Here is a 10,684-nt window from a genome sequence, read left to right as displayed (position 1 = left end):
GGGGCCAGAGACTATAGAATGTGGGTGGCCAGTGGCATGTACTCCAGAGGCTAGGCATACATGGAACCCCCTCCCTTTTTTTCACATTTTTAATTTTTTTTATTGTACATTCCTACCACAGTTTTCTCTCCCTCATTTCCTTCCCCCACCTCCCCTCGGCCCCACCACCATCCACTCCTCCTCTGCTCCTGTTCAGAAAGGGTCAGGCCTCCCATGGGTATCTACAAAGCGTGGAGTATCGAGTTACAGTAAGACTTGTATGAACCTTGTATGAAGGCTGAGCGAGGCAATCCAGTATGAGGAATAGGTTCCCAAGAGCCAGTGAAAGTGTTAGGGACAGCCCTGCACCAGTTGTTAAGAGTCCCACAAGTAGACCAAGCTACACAACTGCCACGTATATGTAGAGGACCTAGGTCAGTCCCTGGCTGTTGGTTGAGACTCTGTGAGATCCTATGAGTCAGGCTAGTCCTTTCTGTGGGTTTTCCGGCGAGAGAAATAAGCCTTTATTCGCATGTTCCTCAATTTAAGCTGGTTGAGCTGGTTCCATTGAGGCGATCAGTCAAGGAGACCAGATCCCATATCCTCATCTGATTCCTTCAACTCTTCCTTGGCTGCAGCCTTGCCTGGGGCTGCCGCAGCAGCAAAAGAAGCCGTTGTGGTGGCCGCCACGGAGTCAGCAGCCACGGGGGCAGCAGCCACAAATGCACACGGATCAGCCAAGAAGGCCTTGACCTTTTCAGCAAGTGGGAAGGTGTACTCTGTCTCCACAGACAAAGCCAGGACCCTCTTGTACCCATTGATGATAGGGTGTGGCACTGAAGCAACAGTCGGGTAACCAAACCGCAGACAAACACTGGCAACGTTCAGGCACCCTCTAGGAAGCGGGAGTGAAGAATCCGCTCGGTGATGTCAAGCACTTCCGGTTGTAAACACCTCTGCTGTTGAACACCCGCCGGATGATCATTCCAAAGGAGAAGGGAGAGATGCTCAGCAGTGTGGCTTAACTGGTTCCTATTTTATCTCGTTTTTATCAGCTGCATTTCACTTAGAATTCCAGTGGTTCCGAGGTAATGCCTAAAGCCTAGAAGAAAGAGGTCTTCTCGGGCCTCAGATAAGTATTCTGAGATGGCACAGAGACCTCACGCACCGCAATCCGCACCAGTGTGGGCAGCAGCAGCCGGCACCTTATTGGCCAGCAGCATGTCCCTAACTTCACTGAGATTCTCCTTGGTGAACGCAAAGCTCTCATTTCCCAGGATACGAGGTAGCTTTTTCTGCAGAGTCGGGTTGTTTTCCAGAAGCCCTCGAATGGCCTTGAGCATCAGGGTGTTCTTGCCCATCAGTACCACAGCCTTCTCTCACAGGGACATGCGGATGTGCTGCATCTGCTTGGAACCCACATTGCTTGCTCCCACAGTGAAGCATTTTGGGTAATCATCCAAAAGTTGGATGATCGTAAGGAAGTAGTTGGACTTCCAGGTTGCCCTGTCTTCCCTGGGCGTCACTGCAGAGCATCAGGGTTTGCCAGGCAGGGTTTAAAGATGATGTCACTCTAATGAGGATCCTTGGCGAGAGAAGCAGAATCCCTTATTTTTAAACTTGATCTTCCAATCAAGATATTACACTTTTGAAATTTTTCTAAAACCCACTAAGTCTAGTATACATTTATTGTGATTTTAACTAGCATTTTAGCTTAATAAAGCAACACGTACGGATGTCTGTGAGCTGTCTGGCTCGGACTCACTTGGAAAGCAATTTCAATATGAGCTGAGTCCGCCCTAGTTGTTGCCACATCTGCTGGGTCCTGTTTATTCCCTGAGCAGCTGCTGCCAACACATATATTCAGGGCTGCAATCAAGAGGGTACCCACTGGATTCCAAAATGGGAGATGAAAGGGGAAGAGGAGCTTGGACATTCGAAACCCTAAGCACCTTCCAAGGGTAATCTTTTATTAATCCTGTAGTGCCCATTGATATGTTAATTAAGACAGAAAAAAAATCTTAGACTGGGTGGGATTGGGGGAGATTTTACAGATATGACTTTTTTAAAAATCAGTATTCCGCAAGAGAAGCCGACAAACATAATTAGTATCCTACAAAATCCTGCTGCGGAGCTCTGTTGGAAGCTTCGGTTTCCCTGAAGTATAGCAGAGCTGGGCTGGAGCAGTCAGGACCCATCCCAACCACCACTCACTAAAACAGCCTGTTTTAAAGCTTCTGTTTTAAAGCTTGTTCTTAAAGCTTCTGCTAGATTCACTGGTCTATCAGCAGTGACACCTGTTTTGTTGCTTTCTTTTGCTTTCATGTCTTGAGATAGGATCTTGCCATGTAGCCCTTTTGGTCAAGAACCCTCTTTGTAGAACAGACTGGCCTGCAATGCTCCTGCTTCTGCCTCCGGGGTTGTAGGCTCCCAGGCACATGCTACCAACTATCAAATATGAGCATCTAATTCCAAAATGGAAGTTACCCAGTGGGTGACCTCTGAGTGTGGCATTGACAGTTTCGGTACTAAACAAGAACATAGCCATGCTTACCTAATGAACACTGTCCCCAAAGGGTGGCAAATCATTCTCAGATCCAAGCTGAACTATGTGGCTGTTAGAAGTTACTAACAATCTTCAAACCTATTATTTCAACTTGGATGTGTAGTGGAGGTGTGTGAGGACAGGTGCATGCCCATGTGTGGATACATGTGGAGGCCAAAGGTCAACATAGGGATAACTTCTTCAGTTGCTTTCCAGGACATTTTTTTTTGAGGGTCTGTTGCTGGACCTGAAGCTCACTATTTCAGCTAAACTGGCCAGCCAGGGAGCCCTAGGTTCCACCAGCCTTGGGGTTTCAGGCCCATAGCATCAAACCCGGTATAAGAGTCCTCAGGATTAGAACTCAGATCTTCATGCCTGTGAAAAAAGCCCCTTACCCCTTAAGCCATCTCCCCAGTCCTCATTTCAGTTTTTAAAACGGGACTACAGTAGTTCCTACTTCAGAAGATTGCTTCGAAGAATAAATGAGAGGCTAGGGGTGTAGTGCAGTGAGAAGAGTTAAGCATGTGCTTAGTAGGTACAGGATCCTGGGTTCAAATCCCAGTAACAACAACAACAAAAAAAAAAAAGACTAAAGGAAAGAATGCTTAGACCACAGACTGTCAAATAGTATATTCTCAATAAATAGTAGGTTCCACTGTTACCTATAAAAAAGGTTCCAAAATTTCAAATGAGTCTGATCCATTTAAAGATGAGAAGTTTAGCATACTGAGGTCAGTTTCTAACTGTCATTGGAAGCTAATTAAGCTGTGATTTTTCTTCAGAAGAGTTCAGAATTGAATACAGTTTACTGGAGGATCAAAGGAAACAAACCAGCAAACAACTTGGAAAGCCACACACAGAAGATTGCCCTGCATCTCTACCTAGGCCAAAGCAGGCATTAAGACACAAGAGTATTCTTGCCATAGGTATATTCTTCTGCATTCTTCTCACTACACGTTGCTTTCTTCCTGGGAGAACTAGCTAGGTGTGTTCAAACAAGAACAGTGAAGGAAGGTAAAAACTGCAAACTGGGCATGGCACACACCTTTAATCCCAGCACTCAGGAGGCAGAGGCAGGCAGATCTCTATGAGTTTGAGGCCAGCCTGGTCTACAAAGTGAGTTCTAGAATAGCCAGAGCTACATAGTGAGACCCTGTCTAAAAAACAAAACAGACAGGCAGAAACACCCTACAGTGCCAGAATGCTTTCCACCAGGCTCAATCCTGTGTTTTGAGCTATATCAAATAACCTGCATTTTACCAAAGTGATGGGTGAAAAAGTGGACACATACTGAGTCAGTTATTGAGTTACTGGTCTCTCATGATGTAATAAAGCCCTGATTCCACTTTGCTTAGTAAAATACCTGTAACAATCAAAATCAGTTTAGTCCCATGTTAATGTATGAAACATGAATAAGATTGTTAGATGGATACAATGATATATCACTGGCGAATGTGCAAAGGAGACAGAAGGGAGTTACCATCTTGTCATTTAAAAACTAATTTGGAATTGGGAATCAATCTCCCCCAAGATCCAGATATATCACTCTTGGGCATATACCCAAGAAATGCTCAATCATACCACAAGAGCACTTGCTCAGCTGTGTTCATATCAACATTGTTTGTAATAGCCAGAACCTGGAAACAACCTAGATGCCCTTCTACTGAAGAATGGATAAATAAATTGTGGCACATATACGCAATGGAATACTACTCAGCAGAGAAAAACAATGACATCATGAAGTTTGCAGGCAAATGGATGGACCTAGAAAAAATCATCCTGAATGAGCTAACCCAGACTCAGAAAAACAAATATGGTATGTACTCACTCATAGGAGGATACTAGATGTGGAACAAGGATGACTGGACTGCTACTCACATCACCAGGGAGGCTACCTGGAAAACAGGACCCCAAGAAAGACACGAGGATCGCCCAATGACGGAGAAATGGCTGAGATCTACATGAACAGCCTGGACATGAGTGGGAGCAATGAAGGGTGAGGGTCGAGGGAAAGAGAGCGGGAGATCCCAGATGGATCAAGAACAGAGAGGGAGAACAAGGAATAGGAGACCATGGTAAATGAAGACCACGTGAGAAAAGGAAGAAACAAAGAGCTAAAGAGGCCCACAGAAATCCACAAAGATACCCCCACAAAAGACTGCTGGCAATGGTCGAGAGACAGCCGGGACTGACCTACTCTGGTGATGGCATGGCCAAACACCCTAATAGTTGTGCCAGAAACCCCATCCAAGGACTGAGGAATCTGGATGCAGACATCCATGGCTAGGCCCCGGGTGGAGCACTGGGAGTCTAATTAGCGAGAAAGAAGAGGGTTTATATGAGCGAGAATTGTTGAAACCAAGGTTGGATAAAGCACAGAGACAAATAGCCAAATGAATGGAAACACATGAACTATGAACCAAAGGCTGAGGGACCCCCAACTGGATCAGGCCCTCTGAATAGGTGAGACAGTGAGATCTGTTTGGGAGGCATCTAGGCAGTGGTACCAGGTCCTGGGCTCATTGCATGAGTTAGCTGTTTGAAACCTGGGATTTATGCAGGGACGCTTGGCTCAATCTGAGAGGAGGGGACTGGACCTGCCTGGACTGAGTCTACCATGTCGATCTCAGTCCTCGGGGGAGGATTTGCCCTGGAGGAGGTAGGAATGGGGGGTGGGCTGGGGGGAAGGGGAGGGGGCTGGAAGGGGGAGAACAAGGGAATCTGTGACTGTTGTGTAGAATTGAGTGGTATTGTAAAATAAAATAAAAAATAAAATAAAATAAAAACTAATTTGGGGCATGGACATGCAGGAAAAACACTCACGCATAAAATAACAACAAATCAAATGTTTAAAAAATGTAAATTCGCTTATGAAACGCATAGCTTTATAGTAAGAAGCAGTGTTGTATCACTTGGTAGTGGCCGCTAAGGTTTAGACCCCAGCTTGCCATCTCTTGCTGTTATGAACAGAGGCTATTTAGTGACTATAGCTGCTTTGAACACGGGGATAATAATGCTCTACTGCAAAGGATTGTCTGTGGACCTGATTGTCTTTTAACATAAGCTTATCCATTCCCAGCACTTAGATCAGATCTTAGTACATACACGTTAGTGTCACTGACCTATTTGCTCTCATTGTTTTCATTTCGTAAAATGAAGAAAACCAACCAGTTTTTAAGATACTATTATGGTATCAGATTTGGAGACATTTGAGCAACTCAAGAAAGGTCTAACTGCAGTTCCCTTCTTGAGTGGAAATCCACAATCATTCTTTTTTAACACCTGGAGCACTTGGAAGTCATGGTTTTCCATGAATCATTTTCTGCTCTGAGTTTTTTCCCATTTCTTCCATATTTAGGTATCAAAGACCTCAAGCTTTTCAAGAGAAGGAAGCTTGACTTTTGGTTTCCTGATCTTTTTAACACCCAGCTGGATATATCTTTGGATGAATGAACGAACACCATCAAAGCCAATTAACATATGTGGAGACAGGTCGGAGGCATCATGGTGTTCTAATTAGTTGATAAGGCTGTGAGCTTATAGAGAACAATTAAAATTACTTAGCAGAATCAGACACCTGCCTTAAATCTCCAACACAAGAACCTCCTTGATGAGTAGGCTCTGCAGCTTGGCCTCTGCACAACTGATCGACTTAAGTTTCCCTCAGTGTACTAGGATATTCATCCATCTGTACATTTGTTCTTACCATTTCCTTAGACTCCTCAGAATCATCCTCCTGCTCAAAACAACTGATCTCATAGACAGAAAAGGCTCTTCCAAAAAGTAGTAGAAAACACCTCCCTGAAGCCCAGTTAGATAGACACTTCTGTTAACTGACTATAACAACATCCCCCTACTCTGAGAAATCTTATGACTTAAAACAAGATAACATTAACAGATCTCTTGGTTCTATAGGTTGGGCTCAGTTGGACAGTTCTTGTACACAGAGTCCTATTAGCTGTGGTCACAGCTCAGCTGTCGTGGTCATAAGGATGTCACGGCTGGCTTGTCACCACATGACAAGATGTGGTAGCTGGAGCTGACTCTGGCTGTCTGATGGGAACACTTATGCGCCTCTAGGTGGTTTAGGATGCTTACATTCTGATACGTGGATATGAGAGGGAATTCTGTAAGATCAAGCATTTCCAGAGATAGGAAGGAGAGGTTGCCAGTCCGCTCCTCCGCCCCATCTCCCAATAAGGACAGGAACTGCAAACTAACCACTGAGCTACCTCACCAGCCCTTTGTTTTTAAACTGTATTATGCTATAATCTAAATACTTGAGCTCTCATTATGAATTTTCTTCATCACTATGCAATGAATAGCTAGCAATGTGCTGGATATGACTACTGAGTAAATGGAGATTGAATTCAAATAATATAAGCTGCTAGGCATGATGGTGTGTGCCTTTAATCCCAGTACTTGGGAGGCAAAGGCAGGCAGATCTGTGTGAGTTCAAGCCAGCTTGCTCTACATGTCGAGATCCTATCTCAACATCAACAACAAATGATAATACAGATATAAATGTCTTAGAAAGGAGATTATGGATTCAAATATTTTGAGAGATGATTATAAACCCAAGTTCCTTTTCTTAAAGGTGATGATGGGGACAGACCCAGGGCCTTCTGCATCCTTGGCTCTTCCGCTCTCTAAGAACTCCAGTTACCACATTGTATCTCAACACCACGCTTCCCTGACACTTAGGATTTTCGAGGTTGCTCACCCAGATGTTGTACAGCCAGCTTTGTGATCTTATTTCTTCTTAAACAGGGTTTTACCATATAGCTCAGTCTGACTTTAAATTTTCAATCATCCTGCCTCAGCTTTCCAGCTCTTAGGACTACAGATTCAGAACACTGTAATGATATTTGCTCTGCTCATGACCTTGGGCTATAGGGTCAGAAGGAGGCAGTACTTCCAGCCATTCTATGTGACCTCTTAAAAGAAGAGGGAAAAGGATCACCTGCCCCTTCTCCCTGCTCCTGCCTGAGAGGTGAATTCACTCCCAGTCAGCTCAGAGGACAACTTTAGCTGTCTACTCCGTTCTGTATTTGTAAGTGTATTTCCTCAATTTACCTGAATGAATTTTCCTAATACTTCTTAAACAGACTCCCCTGGATTTATCACTTTAGAACATAAAGCATCTTTAAAGGAGAAACGTACCCAAGAGCAGTCAGAAGTGGTCCATACCCTGTGTAGATGAACACACAATGGATGTGGAGTATAAATACCCCACGACCTTTACTCTTAGGCAGGATAATTCTAAGGTTTGTGTTTAGCATTATTCCCCACAATTTCTCTATGCAATTAAGCTACCCCACTGTGGAAGGAGGCTTCAGGATTTCCCAATTCCTTTCTTCTTCTTTACCTGCATAAATTCTTCTTTTCTAGGCCAGTTTTTTTTTTTTTAAATTCAAAATGATACCCTGCCCTCAATGTCAACTTCTGGGCAGATCCAAACTAAAATATCCAATGAGTGCCCTAAAGCAACATAGATTGCCCATGACTAATATGTCAATGAGATACAAATTTAATCTAGTCCAATATTTAATTTGCAATAGATAAAAAAACAAAAATAATTTGTAGTCCAGTCAGTGCTTGGTTGTTGCATGCCACTGTCAAGACATACAAATAACAAAGTAGCTTTTACTCAAGTCCTTGAATGCTTGTAAGGTGACAAACTAGAATGATCAACAAAGAATCAAATACTGGTAAACCTAGGAAAGCAAAGGTTTTGATATATATATATATATATATATATATATATATATATATATACATACATATATATATTTACCTTATCCTTTTAACTTATTTATTATAAAACAAAATAGTAAGAAACATTCACCTGGAGACTAAATTTTCCATCACTGCCCTTACTAAGAAAGCCTCATGGACATCAGAACAGGATGTCTAGACAAGAGGATGGGGTGTGTCCTGGTTAGGGTTTCTACTGCTGAGATGAAATACTATGACCAAAAGCCACTTGGGAAGGAAAGTTCATTTGGCTTACACTTCCACGTAACTTTACGTCATCAAAGGAAGTCACGACAAGAACTCAAATAGGGCAGGAACCTGGAGACAGGAACTGATGCAGAGGCCATGGAGGAGTGCTGCTTACTGGCTTGCCCATCATGCCTTGCTCAGCCTGCTGTCTTATGGAAACCAAGGCCAGGAGCCCAGATATGGCCCAACCCACAATGAACTGCACCCTCCCACATCAATCATTAATTAAGAAAATGCCCTACAGGCTTGCCTACAGCCTGATCTTATGGAGGTATCTTCTTAATTCCCTTCTCTTAAATAACTAACATGTCAAGTTTGCATAATACTGGCCAGCACAGAAGGCAATGTGTCCTAAGGAAGCAGTTTATTGAGATGGTCTGTAGATGAATTGCTAAATGGTCTTATTAAATAAAAAAAAAAAAAAAAAAAAAACAAGGAGCCAGATATGGGGGTGAAAACCTGAGAGATCAGGGAAATAGGAAAAGCCACAGCTAACCTCACCTCACCGACACCTCAGTCTTCCTGTATATCCACGCCTATATGCCTTTCTGTTCTTTTCTCCCACTGGCTCTTTCAGCCCAGCTACATCACTTCCTCTTCCTGCCCGGCTCTGCCACTTCCTGTCTGTCTATACAGACCTCTATGGTTAGTGCTGGGATTAAAGGGTGTATCACCATGCCCGGTTCTGTTCCCAGTGAGGCCTTGAACTCATGGAATTCCAGACAGATCCCTGCCTCCCACATGACAGGATTAAAGGTGTGTGCTACCATTGCCTGACTTCTATATAGAGGCTGACTTTTTCCTCTGATCTCCAAGCAAGTTTTATTGGGGGACACAGTATATTGGGGGACACAATACATCACCAAAATGGTCAGAATGGCATGGACAGTACTTGGGTGACATATGGCAGCCATGGAGCTCTTCAAGGCTGGAAGGATTTTAGGAATAAGCACTGAGAATGGAGCAGTCAATGTGTCACAAGTGATCATATTCCTCAGTCATTTATGAATCTCAGCCCTCTTCAGCCTCAGTTCTCAGAGAAAGCCCCACCCATCCCACTCCCACTCCCCTCAGCCCCCATTCCCCCTCTTCTATGAAACACAAAAGGAAAACGAACATATGGACCAGGATAGGGACTTACACAAAACCCTCCCAGCTGTCTCTCTACCAAATGCAACTATAGCTAGACTACTTGGCCTCTGAGAACTCTCTCCTCCATCTGCAGCTTTGGGTCCTCTGTGATGCTCTATGGGCATGGATGAGAAGAAAGGGCAGTGGTACCAAGTTCTTGTCCTACTGGGGTCTTCCCAATGCCACATCCCCAATGACTTGGACTGTGAAAGGCCTCCATTGAGGCCTGTTGAAAGCTAACGACATCTTACCCTTGTTGTATACAACGGCCATCTCAGGCCCTTGTTCTATTAAGACAAAAAGGCAAGAGAAAGGTTACCCCAAGGTCCCAGCAACATGGTCTGGGATCTACTCGACTATTTTATTCTATCCAGTATCACCTTGGCTATGTTACTTGGTGACTGTGAGCTACGAGTTCTTCTTTACACATTTTATATTTAAGTGAGATCACAGTTAGCCTGATGCCAGGCTCTGAGAAAGCATTTGATAAATGGTAACATTTCTTTTCCAGAAATGCTCAGATAGGCTCCATCAATACTCATTGGGACCTAGTTGTTCATTTATTAGATAACTGTGGCTCCAATCTTAAATTCCTACCTGAGTTAACCAATGTTGTCTTACTACTACAGTGAGAGGCTTTTTAGAAAATATTGATGACTAAAAGCCAGTCTCATATTAATTGAAATTGAATGTCTTCAAGTGAAAAGTTTTCCAAGGTTCTCCTAGTAAGTCAGATGGCTGAGAAGGTTCGATAACTACTTGGTTTAAGTAAACTCACTCAACTGAAATAAATTGGGATGTATAGACAGGGACCATCATTGTATCCAGAGGTAGCCAGCCTGATACACTTAAGCCTGTACCCTACAAGAAAGCAAGCATATTTGATACCAGGGAGGAACTTGAAGGGGAAGACCGCTGAAGAGTCACAAATACTTTTTCAAATATTTTAAGGGGTTAAAACATCTATTGGTTCCGAAGAATCGATTAATTGTGTACTTTGTGGTTGTCTGTGATGTAGAAGTT

The 10,684-nt window shown here is 43.5% G+C and overlaps 1 pseudogene; it reads right to left on the bottom strand.

Moving 5' to 3' along the window:
• Nucleotides 1–230: 230 nt before the first annotated feature.
• LOC102922456 (large ribosomal subunit protein uL10 pseudogene) lies at nt 231–2,527 on the bottom strand (annotated as a pseudogene).
• Nucleotides 2,528–10,684: the final 8,157 nt, after the last annotated feature.

Source organism: Peromyscus maniculatus, chromosome 19 (genome assembly GCF_049852395.1).
Source record: "Peromyscus maniculatus bairdii isolate BWxNUB_F1_BW_parent chromosome 19, HU_Pman_BW_mat_3.1, whole genome shotgun sequence".
Taxonomy (NCBI): domain Eukaryota; kingdom Metazoa; phylum Chordata; class Mammalia; order Rodentia; family Cricetidae; genus Peromyscus; species Peromyscus maniculatus.
Note: the sequence above shows the minus strand (reverse complement) of the source record. Positions and strands in the feature narration are given on the sequence as shown.